An 8,660-nucleotide genomic window follows, 5' to 3' on the forward strand; every position below is an offset into this window, starting at 1 on the left:
GGTTACTATCATCTCCATTGATGTATGAAACAAAATACTGTGTACTTTGTATCAAGATTGTTGTGAAAAATGCCCTGTCTCTGTTTTTAGCCAAGAAGTTCAAGAGGTGCTACATTTAATAATAAAGGAATGTCTAATTCTGAGGGCTCTGGACAGGCTGCTTTTCTATCTGAGACTTTACTAGGTTGTTTTTTGTTTGCTTAAACTCCTAGAAGGCTTTCTGCTAATACTAAATTTAAATAATGTAAATATTCTCTTCTAAAACACCATCAAGATGGATGTTTGAAAATTCTTATGCATAAAACATTGGAAAGGAGCTCTAAAGCAAGTTTAACACAGTCATTCTTTATCACAATATTTATCAACAATACAATTTTGGGGGAAGTTCTTCAGATTTTTCAAGGCGCGCTTTCCAGGAAAGGTCTTTTCTGTTCAACTCTTGAACAGGTCTTCTGCCATTCACTCTGAATCGAACTGATGGCTTTTGTACTTCTTATAGCTAGCATCCACTTTGATTTGACCCTAGATGAACACCAGTTTAGTCACTGAGACCGAATGGGGTTTCCTAGCCTTTTGCAGGTGAAATTCTGCTGGAAAAATGGGCAGCATCCTGCATCTTACTGATAGCCAGTGAGTAGTACAGTGTTGTATTGCTGACCGTGGTGCAGTAGGAAATACGTAAGTGGATAAGCTCACCTGCGAGGCAAAAAGAGAGCTAGGCAATTCTATTGTGCCAAAATTAGCAGAAAGTAAGCTCCATCTACTCTTGCTTTCTTACAGCTTACTGTCGGTTGCCATGTTTTGCCCCCACTGGAGAAAAAGGCTGAGTCTGCTGTGAAATTACTGCTTCCTTTCAAAGCTGTCATGCAGACAGACACTCCTGACTGTAACCGTGTAAACCACATCAGTTCTTTCTGTATTCTTCTCATTTTCTGAGGGCATTGGTATTCCAGAATTCATTAGCCCATGATCTTCAGACACTCCTGGTGCTGGGTTATGGCACCGGGAAGAAGGGACATACTCAATTAACTAAACAGAAACACAAGTGGTAGGAGGCAGAAACTGGAACCAGTGAACACATTTCACCACTACACCCCTTATTTGTTCTCACCTCTCTTGTGAATTCCCAGCATAGAGCAAGATCAAAGCTGTGGCCAACTGGGATAGGTGGGCTGCACTGGGGAAGCTCCAAGCTCATTGATATCTCTCCTCCCAGAAGACTGGGGTGGACTATACTTAGATTTACTTTGTACTCTGGCATGATGAAAAGCAGATTAAGATCTTTGTACCCTGATTCATAACTTGACTACTTTTTTTTCAACCTTCACCATGTATATAGGATTGAAGGGAACAGGGCTATTCAATGGAACAAGTAAGCTGCCAACAACTTCTAGAGTAAATTCTCCATTGCATTATGGCACTTGTGTCTTTAAACATCCATAGTTAAAATGATGGACCTAATCTGCTTTGACATTTAAGGGTGCTGTTCACTGATTTGGCAAAGAAGCTGTAAATGGAGCGCAACTGTAATTTGCTCCAATATGCGGAAGTATTTTAAGACATGCACATGGAAATCAAGCATGCATGCATCTTAATGCCAAGAAAACTGTCAGTAAATATGTGAAGGGTAATGTTTGAAATGAAAAAGCAGAGAAATTCTATTGGCCAGTTAAAAAGTACATATAAAGATTAATTATCTGAGTTTTAGAAGGAAATATTTAGGTTAGACATTTGGAAATAATTTCTATTCCTAAGGTAAAATATTTGCCAAGAGATGTGACTGAGACAGCATCACTATATGTGTTCAGGAGTAGACAAGATGAAAACCATATGTATTTAATGCAGAAGGAAGTCCTGCAATGGGGCAGGGATAAACTATATGAATTAAGAGATCCTATCCAACTCATTAGACATAAATCTTAAAGGAACTAGCCCTGCAATCCTTACTCACAGACATGGATGATTTCAGTGGGACCATGCAGATGAGCCAGGGCAAACAATTCAAGAACAAAATGTCCTCTAAGTTTTATAACGGTCTGTAAGAAACCACATTGACAACAGCAAAAAATAGGTAAACAAATTGAGAAGCTTATTTATCGGAAATGCTTTTGAGTTGGAGAGAAAACCAAATTAAGTCACTTTTTTCCATGTCCATATAAAAGGCTTTAGGTATTAAGTAGGACTTTAGAAAACTTGAAGTAGGATTTTTTTTTCATGTTGTCTTATGCATCACCTATTGCATACTCACAGAGCATTTTAAAAATCACCTTGACAGCAAGAAAAGTTTATCAGGATTGTCAAATTTAGGAGCAAAATAATAATGCCGTTATTTACATTTGTGACAACTAAGGGGGCTATTTTCTTGCTTCTCTGACCTTGACTTCGTAAGTTGTCTTCTGCAGGTCTTCATGGGCAGGAAGCAAAGTCTCCAAATTCATCACCTCAGCAAAGAGGGTCACTCCTGGGCCATACAGAGTGCACAGATTCCCCCATGACTCACATGGACTCCCTCACAGGACTACAGCAGTTTCTTTTGGAACACAATTGCTTTTCTTTTAGAACAGTAGTTCGCTTCCTTTGTCCATTTTATTACAGTCTTTCATGTGGATTTACTAGAAATTAATAGGTTCATATTCTCAATTCCCTTCCAGTTCCTCTGCCACTAGCTCATGAGAAGCTATCTTTACATTGCCAGGAAATAACTCCTGGGTATCCCAACTAACTCATTTCAGACGGGTCTGGGAATCTTTTACTATTTGAGTCCCAGAAAGTGACATGTTCAACGAGGGGCAGATTTTCCCAAATATAAAAGTACATTTCTGCAATCACTGAACAGAAAAGATTTGAAACTGTATCAGAACATCTTCTATACATAAGCAGGCTCAAGTTTATCTAGAGTATTTTTCTGCTCTTAAAATCTTCAGACAGCGTTCCACAAACATTCAGCTTAATGTTTTTGAGTGTGCAAGCCTGCCCCATCTATTATACTTCCGACATGGTACTGCCAGTCTGCTAATGACTACATTGATCAGTACTGGGCTCAGGACTCATCCTTGCAGAGCCAGCAGTGAGCTACTCACAGCTTGTCTTTTGGTACGGCTCTTTAACAACTTATTCAGATCATCTTAGAGTACTCTGAACTAGAAGAGATTTTCCCAGTTTGTCTGTGGAAATGCAATGGAGGACAGTGTTCAGTGCTCGTTAAGACCCAGCGATATCAGAGTTACTGCGTCTGCTTGGTGCACGCGAAACTCTAAAGAGCATGCCCGTGTGCAAGGATCTGCTCAACCAGGTTTTGCATGCACGGAGTGATGTGGGTTAAAACAAAGGCCATATGGACAGAAACTGTCCTCAAACTGGGATGATTGTAGGGAAGGTAAAAATAACATTTGATTCTTATAGGAACAGATATTTCATTCATTAATGTTTTAGGAGCCTAAAGATATTATCAATGCATACTAAATAACATGTTTTATGAGACTCAAATTTCAGCTGGCAACATATTGCAAATCTTTACTGCCCTACCAAGTAGCTGAGATGTTCCAGAGAGGCATCACAGGCCTCTGTAGCACAGAATTAGCATTCAGAGAAACGGATTTGTTTGTTCACAGTCTTCCACTGGATTTGCAGAGTTACACACCTTTCACATTAGAGAGCTGCGGGCAATTCTACACCTGACTTTTTCTGAATCATGAATTTTATGGAGTCCTTCTGCTTTCTCCAGAAAAAATATGCAAAGTCAAGTGGATAATTTTCACTCTTTGCCGGGTCAAAAGCATGTTGTCATTTTTCTTTCTGGAAGCATGGCATCAGCTTTTAGACCACAAACAAAGACTGGAGAATGACAGTCATAGGATGAGGAAGAATGAATGATGTCATAAGAAGACCCAAATTAAGAGAAGAGGTCATTACTTCTGCATCATAGACCTGAAAGTTCTTGTTTCCTTTCTCTTTCACTTTTCTTCACTTACGCACTGACTCTGGATTTGAACTTGCAGGAAAACTTTCAGTCAAAGGCACCAGCAATACCAGAACCAGAACCCAAAAGAGGACTACTTTAAAGTCTGACGCATAGAGTGCTAATGTCCCAAGAGAAAGATTTCCCAAAGTCTGGCTGGCAAAAGACACACTGGTTTCTTTCACTGGGAACTGATAATACAACAATGCCTCCCATCCTTGCTTTTGACTCCCCAGCTGTCTCTTTTCATTGGGGACTGTGTACAAGTGCAGGCTGGAGCAGCACTCAGACTCATCTCTCCCAAAAAGAGTTGAAACACTCCCACAGCTCCCTTACTGCACTGCTCATCTGAACCTCCTCTGCCTAATGCGTGTGCATTCAAAGCCATTCTTCAAGACCTCTCCTTCAAACTCCTACAGCACACAAAATTTCCAGGCAGTAAGGACAGACAGAATAATGTCCAAGGAGTTCAAAGTATATATAAATGCGCTGAACATATGAGAAGCACACTGCATCAGGGGAAGGAACAGAATGTGTCAAGGAGAAAAACCCCCAAAAAGGTTGGGTGTGGAGAACAGGAATCACAAGAACCAACCTGTGCAGCTAAACCCTGAGTTCTTACCAGTGAAGAAGAAAAAGTAAATGGAACTGTATAGAAGTAAGAATGTGATACAGCAATTCATGAGGAAAACAGAGTTCCTAACAGAATTAGGAAAAAAGAACAAAACACAATTTAATATGACTGTGGATGGAGAAAAGATGAGAAAAAAATCTTTTTCTTGTGTTTCCAAACTGCTTAGTCCTTCTCTACTTCAACACACTTACAAGAGATTTCCACAATCTACTGCATCTGTAAGTAATTCCAGCTGTCTAACATCTGACATCCTTTTTAGTCATTGTTAGGGGAAATGGGAAAGGCCACTTTCACCACTACCACTACACTTTTCCCTAGTATTCAGGACAGAAACACAGAGCCTGTAAGATTCTTTCAAGCACAGTGCAAGTTGTCTGCTGGCAATGACAATGTGTTTGTTGTCTTATTTATGAAAATGAGTATTAAGTGACAGAACAGCTTTTGTATATAACAGCAGCGACCTTATGACCCCATAAGGCATAACAGATGCTGTGCCATACACTGAAACTATACAGAGATCGAAGAATGGACTAAACGAATTCAAATGCACATTACTGATACAAGGCTCTCCAGTCTTGGTATGACTTACAGCACCATGTCATCTTCAAGACCTTCTTACCAAAACCTTTCTGTAGCTGCAGAGGTAAAAAGTTAAATAGATGCTACAAAGCAAATGGCAGAGCAAACTATGTGTGATGTTACTTACTGGGCTTTTTTTGCTCTGCAAAGTTACACGGAGCACTGAAATTCTGAAAGAGAACTGGTGGTTGCCACTTGGGGATCCAAGTTCAAGTTGCACTCTGGATCATTACCTACATAGCTTGAGGTGCAGCTCTGAATTCTGCAGCATGAAGTCACAAAGTACCTTCAGATTGGGAAACCAAATGTGAAAGAAAGCCTTAGACCTTGCCCTTGAGACTACTGATGGGGCTGGTGCTGATGGGAGCACAGGTATATCCTAGGGCTGGTTGGTACCGGTAAAAGCAATAAGAAGAAGGGCAAGGAAAAGAATAGCATGTAAGCTGTAAAGAGCATGCCTTCAGTCTGCGTTTTGTATCAATCCTTGCTCAGCACCATTGCAGAGCAAAGCTGCAGCAGAATACCCAACCAATATAGGTAAAATCTTGGCAGTTTATGCGTATGAGGGCATTAAAATAGATTTAATCAAGGAAGCTTCTCTTTTGAAGATTTCTACTGAACAGGCTAAGAACACTGCACTTACAAAACTTTTGGGAATATGACAGGGTGTTGGCTTCACTTAAGCAAACTGCAGGAGCACATTTCTAAAACACACAAGCCAAGGAAGGGCACGCTAGGCTGCCATTCCCTCAGACATTACAACAAAGTTTATTTATGCAGAATCAAAGGAAACGTCAGTGGAGAGCACAGCAATGAAAATGATGACTGAGCTTGACTTCTGACCTCTCTGTTTTTTCTGTCTCTGACCTTTCCACTTAACCAAACTTCAGACTCAGCCCATGGTATGGCAGCAGGTCTTCATCCTGCGATGTTTTGAGTGCACTCAGCATTTTGAGGTGCTGCTGGGATGTGTTAAGCGGATTATATGATCAGATCCAGATTTATGTAACATCTGTGATAGAAAGATGTCCAAATTGTTAGTCATTAGCTGCTTAAAAGGAGGAGTTGTTATTACTGTTATCCCCTTTTTTATGTCAAACTGATGGTGTCCTGTTTCTCAAACCTGTTAACTATCTGTTGTCATATGAGAAACTCTGTGACTTTAAGCAGATACTATGGTGTTGACACAGCTTGTCTGTGCTTTCAAAACAGTGTGAATACCTTACTTAGAAGGTAAAAAAAATTTTCTTTGGCCAACTTGTGTTTAACATTAGAGATCCACAGCGTGCACGCATTTGGAGTTGGAACACAAAATAGCAAACACGCTGCTTTGGCTAGTAGTGCCAAGTATGAAATCACAGTGACTGAACAGCTTCTATCATACCTGCAGGAACAGATAATTCACGTAATGAGTATTTGCCAATAGGGGGGAAAGGTGCCTGCCACAAACGTAACATTTTGAGCACTACATACTAGAGGACCATTTAAAGGCAGCATTGGATTTGATGGAAAAATAAAAGTATTAGGTGCACACGAACAATAGGCAGTAAGTGAAACACATGAGCATGAGGCCAACAGTGCATCAGACAAATTACTTTACAAACACAGTTTTACCATAGTGTGTCCAAAAGTATTATGCATGAAAGAAATTAGAAATGGTAATTGGCTACCTTTTTGCATACATCAGAGCAATGACTTTCATCGTACTCCACGAAAGCAATGGGGCTACTAATGATTAGCGCTTTAAACACATGTGATCACATGTTGTGATCATACACTATTCCTCAGGCCAACAAGCAGTTAACTCACAGCTTCATTTACTTGGGTCCCAAAAGCTTCACTGGGACTACTCATGGAAATGAAAAATCAACAGGGCAAGTAAAAAGTTCAGAGTTCAGTATTTAGCTTTTGCTTGCTGGAGTTAATGCAACTTAAAAAATGTGAGGAAAGAACATTTTAGTAAGCAATAATAGTTAAAAATCATTTATCTACTCAACTAAACCCTCACAATCTGTTTAAGAAAATGAAATCACTGACTTACAGTTTGTTTTACTCTGAAATAAACAAAGTTCACTTACCATATATTCCATGTTGGAAGCAGGTGGGAAGACTTTGCCTCTGACTTGATTATGATAATCAAGAATGGCAATCATGTCATTCTGCGAAATGTAACGCTTCCGCCTGGCTTTGGGAATTTTTGCAGAGTCCAGATGAGCTGCCAAAGCCGTCTCAATGTCAGTGAAATTATTGTCTGACAGGAGTAGGTCAGTGGAGTTGGGTAACACTAATGCACTTGTTTCACAGAGAATGGAAAATAAGACAGCACAATTGATTGCAGCGATTACTGTCATTTTGGGGCCAAAGGAGAAAGATAGGCCACAGAGGTACTCTGCTTTAAGTCAGGGCAGTAGAAAACAGATCTGTAGAAGAGAAGATGTCAAAGATGTGATTCTGTACATCTGGGTAGCAAGAGAAAGTGAACTGGCAGGCTGTGATCACAAAAATCATTCTGTGTCAGCTCAGTCGTAAAAACAATCCAGTCAGAACACATCTTACTGAGCAATTTTCAATAATCCTGTTAAGTGATAATATGTTCTTACTACAAACACATCAAATGAAGTATCATTATACCATGAATTACATGATCAGAGCTAGTAGTATTCCTGAAATAGTGACAGTGCTATCGCACCAGAGCAGTCCATAAATCACGCTATAGATCTCAAATGGGCAGACTGCAAGAAACCTCACAGCATGTTTTCCACTGAAAATGAAAAATACATCCTTTACTACGCCTATCCCATATGCATGGGTTGTTTTGACACAATGGAGCACGGACAAACTGGCAGGCAAAAGGCAACGGATAAAGCATGGAAGCAGGACATCTTAGAAACAGCATTCAAATCTTAACTTCAGAAAAATGCTATGAGCATTGATAAAACTGCATGCAAAGCAAACTTACTGAGCTGAATGGCTTACCTCTGGATAATACCAAGAAAAAAAAAAAATACAGTCTATTGTTCTCCCAGTATATATAGCACTCTCCTATATGATGATATGAACCTTTATGAAGGAGTGACTCTTATTACAAACCCCCAAAGAACAAAACTCTGCTGGTTTTGAAGCTGCTGGCCACAGGAGCTGCTAACAGCTTTTATATGTTACAGTCTGTATGAGCCAGAACAGGCAGTTTCTCTAAAGGTCTCTGCTTAGCCAAAACGAGAGGGGAGGAGTTCTGCAAAGCACACGGGTGGCGATTGGGTGGCATCCCTGGAGTGTAGGTGGTTTGGATGTTCAGTCACACCCCCCGTTTCTATAGCACAAAGAGGCAACATGCAAGAGACTGTTTTTTTGGTACTTCCTACCTTTTTTTTTCTCCATGTTTGTTTTTTTTCCTCGTTTCGCGAGCTTCACGCAGGTTTGGCAAATGTTATTTTACGCAGCTCTTCGAGCACCCAAGGAGCAGCATCAAGCGCAGAGAGTTTGCAAACC

At 40.2% G+C, this 8,660-nt stretch overlaps 1 pseudogene across 1 annotated transcript; it reads right to left on the reverse strand.

Moving 5' to 3' along the window:
• Positions 1 to 7,249: 7,249 nt before the first annotated feature.
• Positions 7,250 to 8,324, reverse strand: LOC104168229 (annotated as a pseudogene). The gene is made up of 2 exons (XR_696513.1): positions 8,148 to 8,324; positions 7,250 to 7,591 (listed from the first exon to the last, which is right to left on the reverse strand). The product of XR_696513.1 is annotated as a peptidase inhibitor 15 pseudogene (transcript).
• Positions 8,325 to 8,660: the final 336 nt, after the last annotated feature.

The sequence above is a fragment of the Cariama cristata genome, unplaced genomic scaffold, assembly GCF_000690535.1.
Source record: "Cariama cristata isolate BGI_N322 unplaced genomic scaffold, ASM69053v1 C11577396, whole genome shotgun sequence".
In the NCBI taxonomy this organism is placed as follows: Eukaryota; Metazoa; Chordata; class Aves; order Cariamiformes; family Cariamidae; genus Cariama; species Cariama cristata.